General features: G+C 46.7%; 1 long non-coding RNA gene across 3 annotated transcripts; it reads right to left on the bottom strand.

Annotated features, from left to right (window-relative positions):
• Positions 1-1,103: 1,103 nt before the first annotated feature.
• LOC106970325 (uncharacterized) lies at positions 1,104-9,969 on the bottom strand. Of its 3 annotated transcripts, none has more exons than XR_008289035.1 (5): positions 9,113-9,969; positions 8,711-8,965; positions 7,299-8,252; positions 6,866-7,199; positions 1,104-4,081 (listed from the first exon to the last, which is right to left on the bottom strand). It is a non-coding gene; the product is annotated as an uncharacterized LOC106970325 (long non-coding RNA). The 3 variants fall into 3 exon arrangements; XR_008289034.1 differs by lacking the exon at positions 1,104-4,081 and adding an exon at positions 4,853-5,085; XR_003416338.2 differs by lacking the exons at positions 1,104-4,081; positions 7,299-8,252 and adding an exon at positions 4,853-5,085.
• Positions 9,970-10,305: the final 336 nt, after the last annotated feature.

Here is a 10,305-nt window from a genome sequence, read left to right as displayed (position 1 = left end):
GTGGGGAAGGGGAGAGAGAGAGGGAGACGCAGAATCCGAAGCAGGCTCCAGGCTCCGAGCTGTCAGCACAGAGCCCGACGTGGGCCTCGAACCCACAAACCCTGAGGCGTGAAGTCGGACGCTTAACCGAGTGAGCCACCCAAGTACTCCACAGCTAGTGTTTTTTAAATGCCACGAGCCGATCAGAATGCATCTGTGGGCCACTTTCATCCCTCGGGTCCCCATTTGGGTAGGATTTTTAGACTAGAAGGACGCTCGGGGGCTGGGGAACCTTGAAAGCATGCCTCTCGGGTCTCCCGTGGCAGGGACTGTAATTGACCGAGGGCCCCGGATGCCATGCTCTGAGATCCCTGTTTGTGCCACACCCACATTTCCCTCAGGTTGTTCCTTACCTATGACCACACGGGATGGGGACACTCAAGCAGGCTCGTTTCCAGGTGACACGGGGCTTTGGCACAGCTTCCTGAGAATGGCACACAGTCTCAGACTTTTCCCACCTACCTTCTCCCTTCCTTTTATCCTCTGCAGGGTTTAGACCATCATGTGGTCTGCCTTTTCCCCCAGCCCCCTGGGGCTTCCTCCCCGTATTTCCCTCCTATGAGTCCCCCGCTGCCCCCGCCGCCCCGGGAAGTGTCTTGTATGTCTTTTCCCAACGTGGTATCTGTTAGTCTGCTCATCAAAAGAAGCGATCCAATCCAGAGGAGCGCGTGTTCAGGAATCCACCCCCTCGCCCGCCATGCCTGGCAGGTGATGCAAATGAGTAAAGGGGTTCAGGTGAGGACTGAGGTGAACTGAAACCCCATACCCTGTTTCATGAGGACAGCTTCTGTCTCGTTCTGACTGTGGCCAAGTTGGAATGTGAGCCCAGGGAGGAACATCATTAGATTTTTTTTTTTCTCTTAACGTTTACTTATTTTTGAGACAGAGAGAGAGACAGCATGAACGGGCAAGGGTCAGAGAGAGAAGGAGACGCAGAATCCGAAGCAGGTTCCAGGTTCCCAGCTGTCAGCACCGAGCCCGACGCGGGGCTCAAACTCACGGACCGCGAGATCATGACCTGAGCCGAAGTCAGCCGCTTAACGGACGGAGCCCCCCAGGCGCCCCAGGACGTCATTAGATTTTTAACGAGCAAAACTGCAGAAAAGTTACAGTCCTGAAGTCCACGCTCTGGTTTGGCAGAAGAAGAAATTAAGGTAAGAGAAGGGCCTTTCCTAACAGCACCTGTGTATTGGGTGGCAGAAGACGGCCAGAATCCGGACAGGCCACACCCTCATCCGGCTCATTCCTTTCTTCCTCTCTATTCATTATTGACTAACACAGTGGGTTTGTATTAGTTTATTAATTATCTGTTACTGTGTAACGAATTATCCACACGCACAAAGATACAGCAACTCGTAACAGGACACTCAGTTTCTGTGGGTCAGAATCTGCTCAGCTGGGTCTCTTGCAAGTCTGCATTCAAGGTGTGAGTCCAGGCTGGGGTCTCATCTGAAGGCTCAGCTGGTGCGTCCAAGCTCATGTGGCTCTTGGTAAGATTTGGTTCCTCAAGAGTTCTTGCATTGAGAATTTCAGGTCTTTCTTTGCTGTTGGCCAAAGGCCAAGGGCATTTCCTTACCCGTAGGCTTTCCAACATGGCAACTTGCTTCATCGGAGTAAGTGAGCTGAGAAGGCAGTAGAGAGAGACTACTGGCAAGATGGAGGTCACAGTCCTTTGCGACCCAACCATGGAAGTGACGTCCCGTCATCTTTGAGTATTCTATGTGTTAGGAAGTCAGGAGGCCAGCCCTCACTTGAGGGGAGGGCATTACCCCCCAGGAACATGGATACCAGGAAGCGGGGACCACTGGGAGCCACGTGAGAGCACTGCCTGCCACTTTTTCCGGCGTCTTTCTGGGAAAATGGGAAATCCCCACTTGTGTTTCTCTTTCTCCTCTAAACCAGGAACCTGCTTTTGAGGGGAGAGGTCGGGGATCTATCTTAAAACAGAACAAGTACTGGTGTACCCGGAGAAAAAGACTGAGAAGGGACACCCAGGTCGATGAGGACAAGAGAGAATGAAGTGGCAGGGGTAGGGTGAGGGGGGCAAGAGGAGGCTGCAAGCCAGGGCAGCAAGACCCTCCTGTTCCTCCCCCCACCCCCCACCGCCCTGACTGTGCTCTCTTTGCGTTTGTAGTATTGCCACGGGTAAGGAAGACCGGCAGATTGCTTTTGCCAAAATTCGGGACATTGCTTTCGCAGGGATTATTCGCTCTCTGGATGACTCCGTTTCTTCTTCCAGCACGAAGAGTGTACATAATTGTTGCGGAGACATACCGAGCTCAACACAAAGACGCGCTCTCTTCCCCGTAGACGAAGCGTGGAACGGTAACCAAGATGCTAACCGTTAATATTTTTTGAGGACTGGCTGCACCACCTGCCTGGAGTCCAGTGGCTCTGCCCCCCTGAGTCTTCAGAACCACTGCAAGGCTGGTGTCAGTATGACATTCATTTTGCAGCAGAAGAAAAAGGCTCTGAGAGACGGAGAGATTCACCTAACGTCACAGCCAGGTGGGGCAGGAGCAGGAACCGACCTGTGTTTATTCCACTCCGATCCTCCACCAGAACATTTGCCAAACCTTAGTCTTTTCTTTTTTTTTTTAATGTTTTTATTCATTTTTGAGAGAGCACGAGCAGGGGAGGGGCAGAGAGAGAGAGAGAGAGAGAGAGACACAGAATCGGAAGCAGGCTCCAGGCTCCGAGCCATCAGCACAGAGCCCCATGCGGGGCTCGAACTCACGGACCGTGAGATCATGACCTGAGCCAAAGTCGGATGCTCAACCGACTGAGCCACCCAGGCGCCCCCCGAATTTTATTCCTTCCTGTATAGACTGTCATAGTTGCTGCCATATCCAGGATCACTTATCCTACCATCACATGTGGACACAGTTTGCTACTCCCTCTCTAGTCCAGCTCTGGACTGGCAGACCAGAGTTCAGTCCTAAGCCTAAGCACGAGCTGAATCACCCTGCCCAAGCTACTGAACCTCTCTGAGCTGTGAAATGGGGTGCATGGGCTCAGCTTGCTGGGTGACAGAGGGACTAGGTGAGACTGCGGAACCAAATCATGAGGCCCACGGTAAGTGCCCCGTAAATATAAGGCTGCAGGGACCCTCAAGGAATGGGGTCTATCTGTTTCAACTCCTCTCAAAGATGTATTCAAGGTTAGCACGTTTCCAACAACATCATCAACATTAAGGAATTCCTTAGTCCTTTTCACCACCTCCCCCAAATTTGCAGTTAAGTCTTTGTTAAAATTGGAATGTAGATGTAATGTCCCGTGGTTTGAGGCCATATCAAATAGCTTGTTACGCTGTTTGGATACAATCAGGGAAACCAGACAAATACGTTTTCTATCCTGGTTTTTGTTTTGCTTTGTTTTCTTCTTCTTACTTGTGGAAACATGAGGACAACATAGCATCATGATTAAGATACAGATCTGGGGGTCCAGAAGATGCGGTTTTGATTTCTGATTTGCTCCATTCATTGGCTTTGTGACCTTGGCTCTCTCCTCCGACTTCATTAAGTCGGTCGGGAACGCTCTTAGCCGTAAGTAGCAACTGCCAACGATAACCCAACAGAGACCTCAACGAACAGGTTATTTTTTTTCTCTCCCTTAAAAGGCAGGCAGTTACTATTGTGTTTCGATGGCGTAAGAATGTCAGAGCTCAGCTGCTCCCTCGGCCCTTCCTGACATTCGCAGGATGGATAACTCGCAGCCCTCTCCAGACAGCGCGTCCTTCTGAAGACAGCGGATCTGCTCAGCGATCTCCTGCCTGTGCGTCGCTGGTCTGAATTGTGTCACGTTGCCAAGTTGCAAGGGAGCCTGGGGAGGGCTGCAGGGTGGGTGTGGGTGAGAGGAAGGGGGCTATCTTGAGGATTCGATGAGATAATGCATATTATCTGGGACAGGGAAACTTGACTTCAGGGTCCTGCGGTGAGTAGGCATCAGACACAGGACAAAAACTTTCTTCTTCTTCCAGACTGGAAGCTCCATGACGGGGGGCGCTGTTATGTCTTTCCCGCTTATTATTCTAGCTTGATGCCTGGAACATAGATAAACATATGGTACTGCTCAGTAAATATCTGATAAGTGAATGAACAGTTAATGATAATTTGCTACATTTCTTTGGCTTCCTGTTCTTCATCACTTTCTCAAAAACACATTCATTCCACGCCTATTAAACAAACGTCAGAAGGTGAGAGTCCTAAAGCCAAGACTTGTGTCAGCGTATTCTTTATTGCTCGCTGGGTAACGGGTTGCCCCCCAACTGTGGCAACTTCACATCACAAGCATCTCTCATCGCACGCGGTTTCTGGGGTCTGGAATCCCCGAGAGCAGTTTGAACGGATGGCTCTCGCCCACGGCCTCTCACGAGCGGTCAAGACGTTGGCCGAAGCTGCCACCATCCCGAAGGCTCGACTGGGTAAAGTTGGAGGATCTCTTTCGAAGATCGCACCCTCGCATGGCGGTTGGCTGGAAGGCTCCGCTCCTTTCCATGTGCTGCTGGAGTGTTCTGATGACATGGCCACCGGCTTCCAGAAGGAAGGAGCGCGGGGGAAATGGCAGTATTTCCCGACCGGTCTTCAGTGTCACCCAGCATCACCACTTGCACAATATGCCACTCGCCAGAAACAAGTTATCAGGTCCAGCCTACATTCCAAGGGAAAGCAAATGCCTTGTGCCTTTTGGAGCAGGAGCGCGTCAATGAATCTGCGAACACATTGTCTGTTCTGTTCTGTTCAATAGCATCGTCTGTTCTGTTCTAGCATCGAGCTGTGCTTGGCTTGTATGGTAGGTGTTTAATCAGGGCTGCTTCCAGCTTTGCCAACCTTGAAGTTTGGAAGCTTTCCTTGATAAAAAGAATACAGGGGTGCCTGGGTGGCTCAGTCGGTTGGGCATCTGACTTCGGCTCAGGTCACGATCTCGCGGTCCATGAGTTTGAGCCCCGCGTCGGGCTCTGTGCTGACCGCTCAGAGCCTGGAGCCTGTTTCAGATTCTGTGTCTCCCTCTCTCTCTGACCTTCCCCCATTCATGCTCTGTCTCTGTCTCAAAAACGAATAAACGTTTAAAAAAAATAAAAATAAAGAATACAAAATTAGTTATAAAAGTTAACACTTACGGGGCGCCTATGTGGCTCAGTTGGTTAAGCATCCCAGTTCGGCTCTCATGGTTCATGAATTCGAGCCCTGCGTCCGGCTCTCTTATGTCAGCATGGAGCCTGCTTGGGCATCTCCCTCTCTCTCTCTCTCTCAATAAATAAACTTAAAAAAATAATAGAAGTTACTCTTTAATTTGAACGAAAGAAGAAAATACTACTACAGATTGCAATCTTTTTTAGCTGAAAAAATATTTTTATTATTGTCAATGTGGAAAGTTTCTTTCGGCTTCACTATGCATCACTGGTTAGGTGATGTAAATTTTTAGGATGATTATTGTCATATATGGGGAAACATTTGTCAATTTTCTTTCACATAGGACCTCTCGAAGACTTCAGGGCAATTCAAGTTTTCTTGGGCAGTGATGAATCCTAAATACTCCTTCAATGATGATACCCACTAACCAGTTTGTAAAGTTTAGAAACATGCATTTTATGTTACCTCTGTTAGGGTGGCACTTTAGCAAGAACGTGATCTTCTTCTTGTTTTTTTTTTTTCTGGGTGATGGTATCATTTACTCCTCTATGTTAATTAGATGATTGTAACGGTCAATTTTTTGTGTCAACTTGACTGGATCCTGGGGTACCCAGATATTTGGTTAAACTTTATTTCTGGGTATGTCGGGGAGGCTCTTTCCAGATGAAATTAGCATCTGAATCCTGAGACCCCGTAAAGCACTTTGCCCTCCCCAGTGTGGCTGGGCATCATCTATTCTTCTAATCCGTGGAAGGCCTGCATGGAACAAAAAGGCAGAGGAAGGCAGAATTTGGCTCTTCCTGTCTGATGGCATGACTGGGACCTCAATATTTCCCTGCGCCCAGTGCTTCTGGGGCTCAGGACTTTGAGCTCAGGCTCAATGACCCGAGCTCTCCTAGATGTCCAGCCTGCAAACGGCAAATTGTGAGACAATCTAACTCTCTCCCTACACATATATATTCTGTTTCTGTTTTTGCTGGAGAATCCTAACACAGTGATTAAAAAAAACACAACAGCTGGGGGCACTTGGATGGCTCCGTTGGTTAAGCATCTGACTTTGGTTCAGGTCATACCTCGGTTCAAGGGTTCGAGCCCCACCTCAGGCTCAGTGCTGAAACTCGGAGCCTGGAGCCTGCTTCGGATACTGTGTCTGCCTCTCTCTCTGCCCATCTCCCACTTGTGTGTGCTGTCTCTGTCCCTCTGTCTCTCTCTCTCTAAAGTAACTAAATAAACCTAACAAAAGATCCCAATAGCTTGTCATTACTTTCAGTCAAAATTATCTCTTGTTCTTACCGGTATGACCTATATTCTATTTTGACAGAGAACTCACCAGAGTTCCAAGGTCGAGATGCATCAAATATCATAATATTTCCATAGTATTCCAAAATTATTCCAACCCGATATGTTGGAAATGCACTAAATATGAAAATCCTATGTGTCTTCACACTCATGCTTACTATTTGTAGAACTGTCCCAATAAGATTCCAATTTCGATGCCCGCATATACAGTTTTAGTGGAATGGAGCACACACATTTGTTTATGGTGTATGGTTTTTTGCACTATAATGTCATAGTTGAATCATTGCGACAGACACCCCAAGGCCTAAAACGCCTGAAATATTTACTATTAGGTGCTTTACAAAAAAAAGGTGTTGACTAACCCCTGTCCTATGGCAAATGAGTAAGAGACATACCCTTTCAGCTTCACTGAAGCAGTGGGCACCTTTCAGTCCCTCAGACGCACCAAACTGGGTGCTGCCTCAGGAGAACCTCCCTGCTGTTGTTTGTCCCCAGAACATTCTTCTCTCTCCCAGCCATTTTTTTGTGTGTGATCATTTTCATCTCTCAGACAACTTCACCTAACTAGAGAAGCCTTCTCTGGTCTCCTGTCTAAAACAGGTCCTCTCTGTTGTTCTTAACCAGACTTCCCCATTTGGTGTGTGTGTGTTTTTTGTTGTTGTTTTTGTTTTTTTCCATCCCGGTCCTGCCGTGGTTTGTAAAGATTGGTTTGTCTTCTTATTAAGTCCTCTGTGAACAAAAACCAGATATGTCTTACCATGGGGGGGGGTAGGTGGGTGGGCTCTGAAATCAGAAAGCCTGTGTTTGAACCCCAGCTTTGTCACTTACAAGTCATGGAGCTTGGATAAGTCGTTATTCTCTTGGTCCCTCACTTTTCTTATCTGTCAGTTGGAGATAATCAACAGTGACTACAACATTAAATTTTGAGGGTCAAAGAAGCTGATGTAGGCAAAGCACTAGGAACCGTGCTTGGCCTAGGGTAAGCCCTTGACTCAACACTGTAACTACAAGGTGTCGTACAAAAGAACCCACGAGCGTCTCTTTAATGAGCGAACCATTTTTCTGGATAAAGTCTTTGTGGATGAAGGCTTTATCTAGTGCTGGATAAATAAATGAGTACCTTAGACCTTTTTTATTCTTTAACCATATGCCGCTTCATTGAAGCCTTATGGCCATCAAATTTCATTTAGTGCCTGAAAGGCTATAATTGACTTTGATTTACATAACAAAGTCAAAGCAGGAAGACAAGTTTTTGAAGGATCTTTTAAAATTACATATGCTTCCCCGGCCCCCACCCCCTGCAATTTAGTAACTGTACTGGTCTGGCCGTGGCCGGATTAACACCTAGAAATACTACGGGGCCTACATCAGTCAACTATTGCCATAATGATGCCATGTAACAAATCATCCCCCAGCTCATTGGCTTAAAACAGGAATTATTTAATCTCACACAAACATCTGCAAGTTGGTAGGTGTTCAGATGATTGAGACTGCTCTAGGCTGGGCTCGCAGTAGTGGGGCACATGCAGTCTGCTCCGGGCGTGTGCATCCTCCTTGGATACACGGGCATATACACCCCTCGTGGCGATGTTGGAAATGCGAATGAGCACGAGCTGAGATGCAAACACACAAGGCCTGCCAGACTCACACTCGCTAACGGTCCATTAGCCAACAAAGTCACGCGGCCGAGTCCAACGTCCGTGGTGCAGGGAAGTGTATTCCACCCAAAGCAGGAGTCGAGGAGGCTCATTTTCTGAATAATAATCCCCACTGTCTCAGGACCTGTACCCAAATGGAAGTTAAAATAAATCGAACGCGCATAAAAAATAAAGTTGCGCTTTTCAGAGAGGTAAAAGCATGTGTGTGCTGAAATTAAAAATGACTTTTCTGAATTGTCTGGTTGTCTCCAATGGCAGGCAAGGCGGGGTTGTGATGGGGTCCCTGCTTTCTATTTGTAGAACTGTCCCAACGAAATTCCAATTTCAATGCCCGCATGTATGGTTTTATTGGAATGCAGCCACACACATTTGTTTATGGTGTATGTTTTTTTGCACTATAATGTCATAGTTGAATAATTGCGACAGAGACCCCAAGGCCTGTAACGCCTAACATATTTACTAAATATTTTACTAAACAAATAAAATAAAATAAATATTTTACTAAATAGTTACCAAAATATTTACAAAAAAAGGTGTTGACTAACCCCTGTCCTATGGCAAATGAGTAAGAGACATACTTACCCTTTCAGCTTCACTGAAGCAGTGGGCACTTTTCAGTCCCTCAGACGCACCAAACTGGGTGTTGCCTCAGGACAACCTCCCTGCTGTTCTTTGTGCCCAGAACATTCTGCTCTCTCTCAGCCATGCTTTCTGGACTTGTAAGTGAGGGTCTCGTCTGCACACTGGGCAATCCAGCATTGATGACAAGTCCTCCTCGTATCCTAGCACCTGGCACACAGTAGGGATTTGATAGAATTTGTTGAAGGCAGTTGAATTCTGTAAATAAATAGCAATCGCCTCAATACAGGGTAGGTCTGTTGGCTTTATATAGAGATTCAGGTACATTGTAAGTCTTACATGTTTCTACATCAAAGCTTCAAGAATGGTGACGGTGCCCACAGTGTCTAACGATGACCCACATACCTTGGAGGTGTCCAAGCAGGATGCTGCCTCTGATTTTCTGTTTGTCTCTCTGCTTTCTGTTTGTCTCTCCGTCTCCCCTGCGATGCAAATGAAATGATGTTCTCATCTGATGTTGCCCAAGGGAAAATGCATGCCCAGAAAATAATCAGCAGAGAGGAGAATGTAGACAAGTAAATAAACAGTTGAAAGAATAAAAGATAAAACGTGAATTAAAGCTTCAGAACCTCACATTTCCTTTCATCCGCTGTTTATTCAATAATTACACAGTCAATTACAACTTGCATAAATGATTTCATATACCTATTAGTCTATAAATATCTACAGTGTATATGTGTTTATAGATAAAGAGGGAGGAGACGATCATGGTTGGGCAAACATGTTCTGACATAAGAGTAACTTTGCAAATACTATTAAGTTCAGATTCTGCCAATGCCAGTGTTTCCTGACCCAGGAGAATTCACAGGGTGTGATGAATTTCAATCATCACAACTTCCTTTAGTGGAGAGCCTTACGGGAGCCACAGGTTGGGTTACGTGAGATATGTCTCTCTCCCTCTTTCTGCGTATATATTTTTTCTAGCCTATATAAGAGCACTGCCATGGTAAAACGAATTCCCATTGACTGCCCACCCCTGTACACAGAGGGTCGCAGGAGGACCATCAGATGTCATATTGATACCCATGGGGCTGTCGTATCTTCTTTATTCCCCAGAACGTGCCATCTGGGAAGCCACTTCAGGGCCACTTGGCAAATATTTGCTATGTATCTCTATTCTGTGTCCCCTCAGTTATTTAGTGCAAAGCTTCTTTTATTAGCTAACTAGAACAGGGGTGGTAAGCATGTCTAAATTATGAACTGCCTCTGGTTTGAAAATGCTCCCCTCTCGGAACCATCAGTGAAAGCCAGAGATGAAATCGTACATACAAGCTGGTGATAAAGTTTCAAATAGCCTCCACTAAGAGAGAGGATTAATTATGTGTGATTTTTCAAGTAGTATCTGTAGATTCAACAGATAAGGTGTCTCCTTTCTGTCTGATGCCTGCCGTGGACTGGCACCTTTATTGAATCATGACTGTTAGCTTTCCTTGGCCCTGAATTAGGGCACCAGAAGCCTCATTCAGATTTAGCCATTGTCCATGCAAAGCTCATTATTGCTCTCCTGGTTGAAATCTAAATCTAAAGGGAAGAACAAT

This window comes from Acinonyx jubatus, chromosome A3 (assembly GCF_027475565.1).
Source record: "Acinonyx jubatus isolate Ajub_Pintada_27869175 chromosome A3, VMU_Ajub_asm_v1.0, whole genome shotgun sequence".
Taxonomy (NCBI): Eukaryota; Metazoa; Chordata; class Mammalia; order Carnivora; family Felidae; genus Acinonyx; species Acinonyx jubatus.
This window is presented reverse-complemented; position numbering and strand designations above follow the sequence as displayed.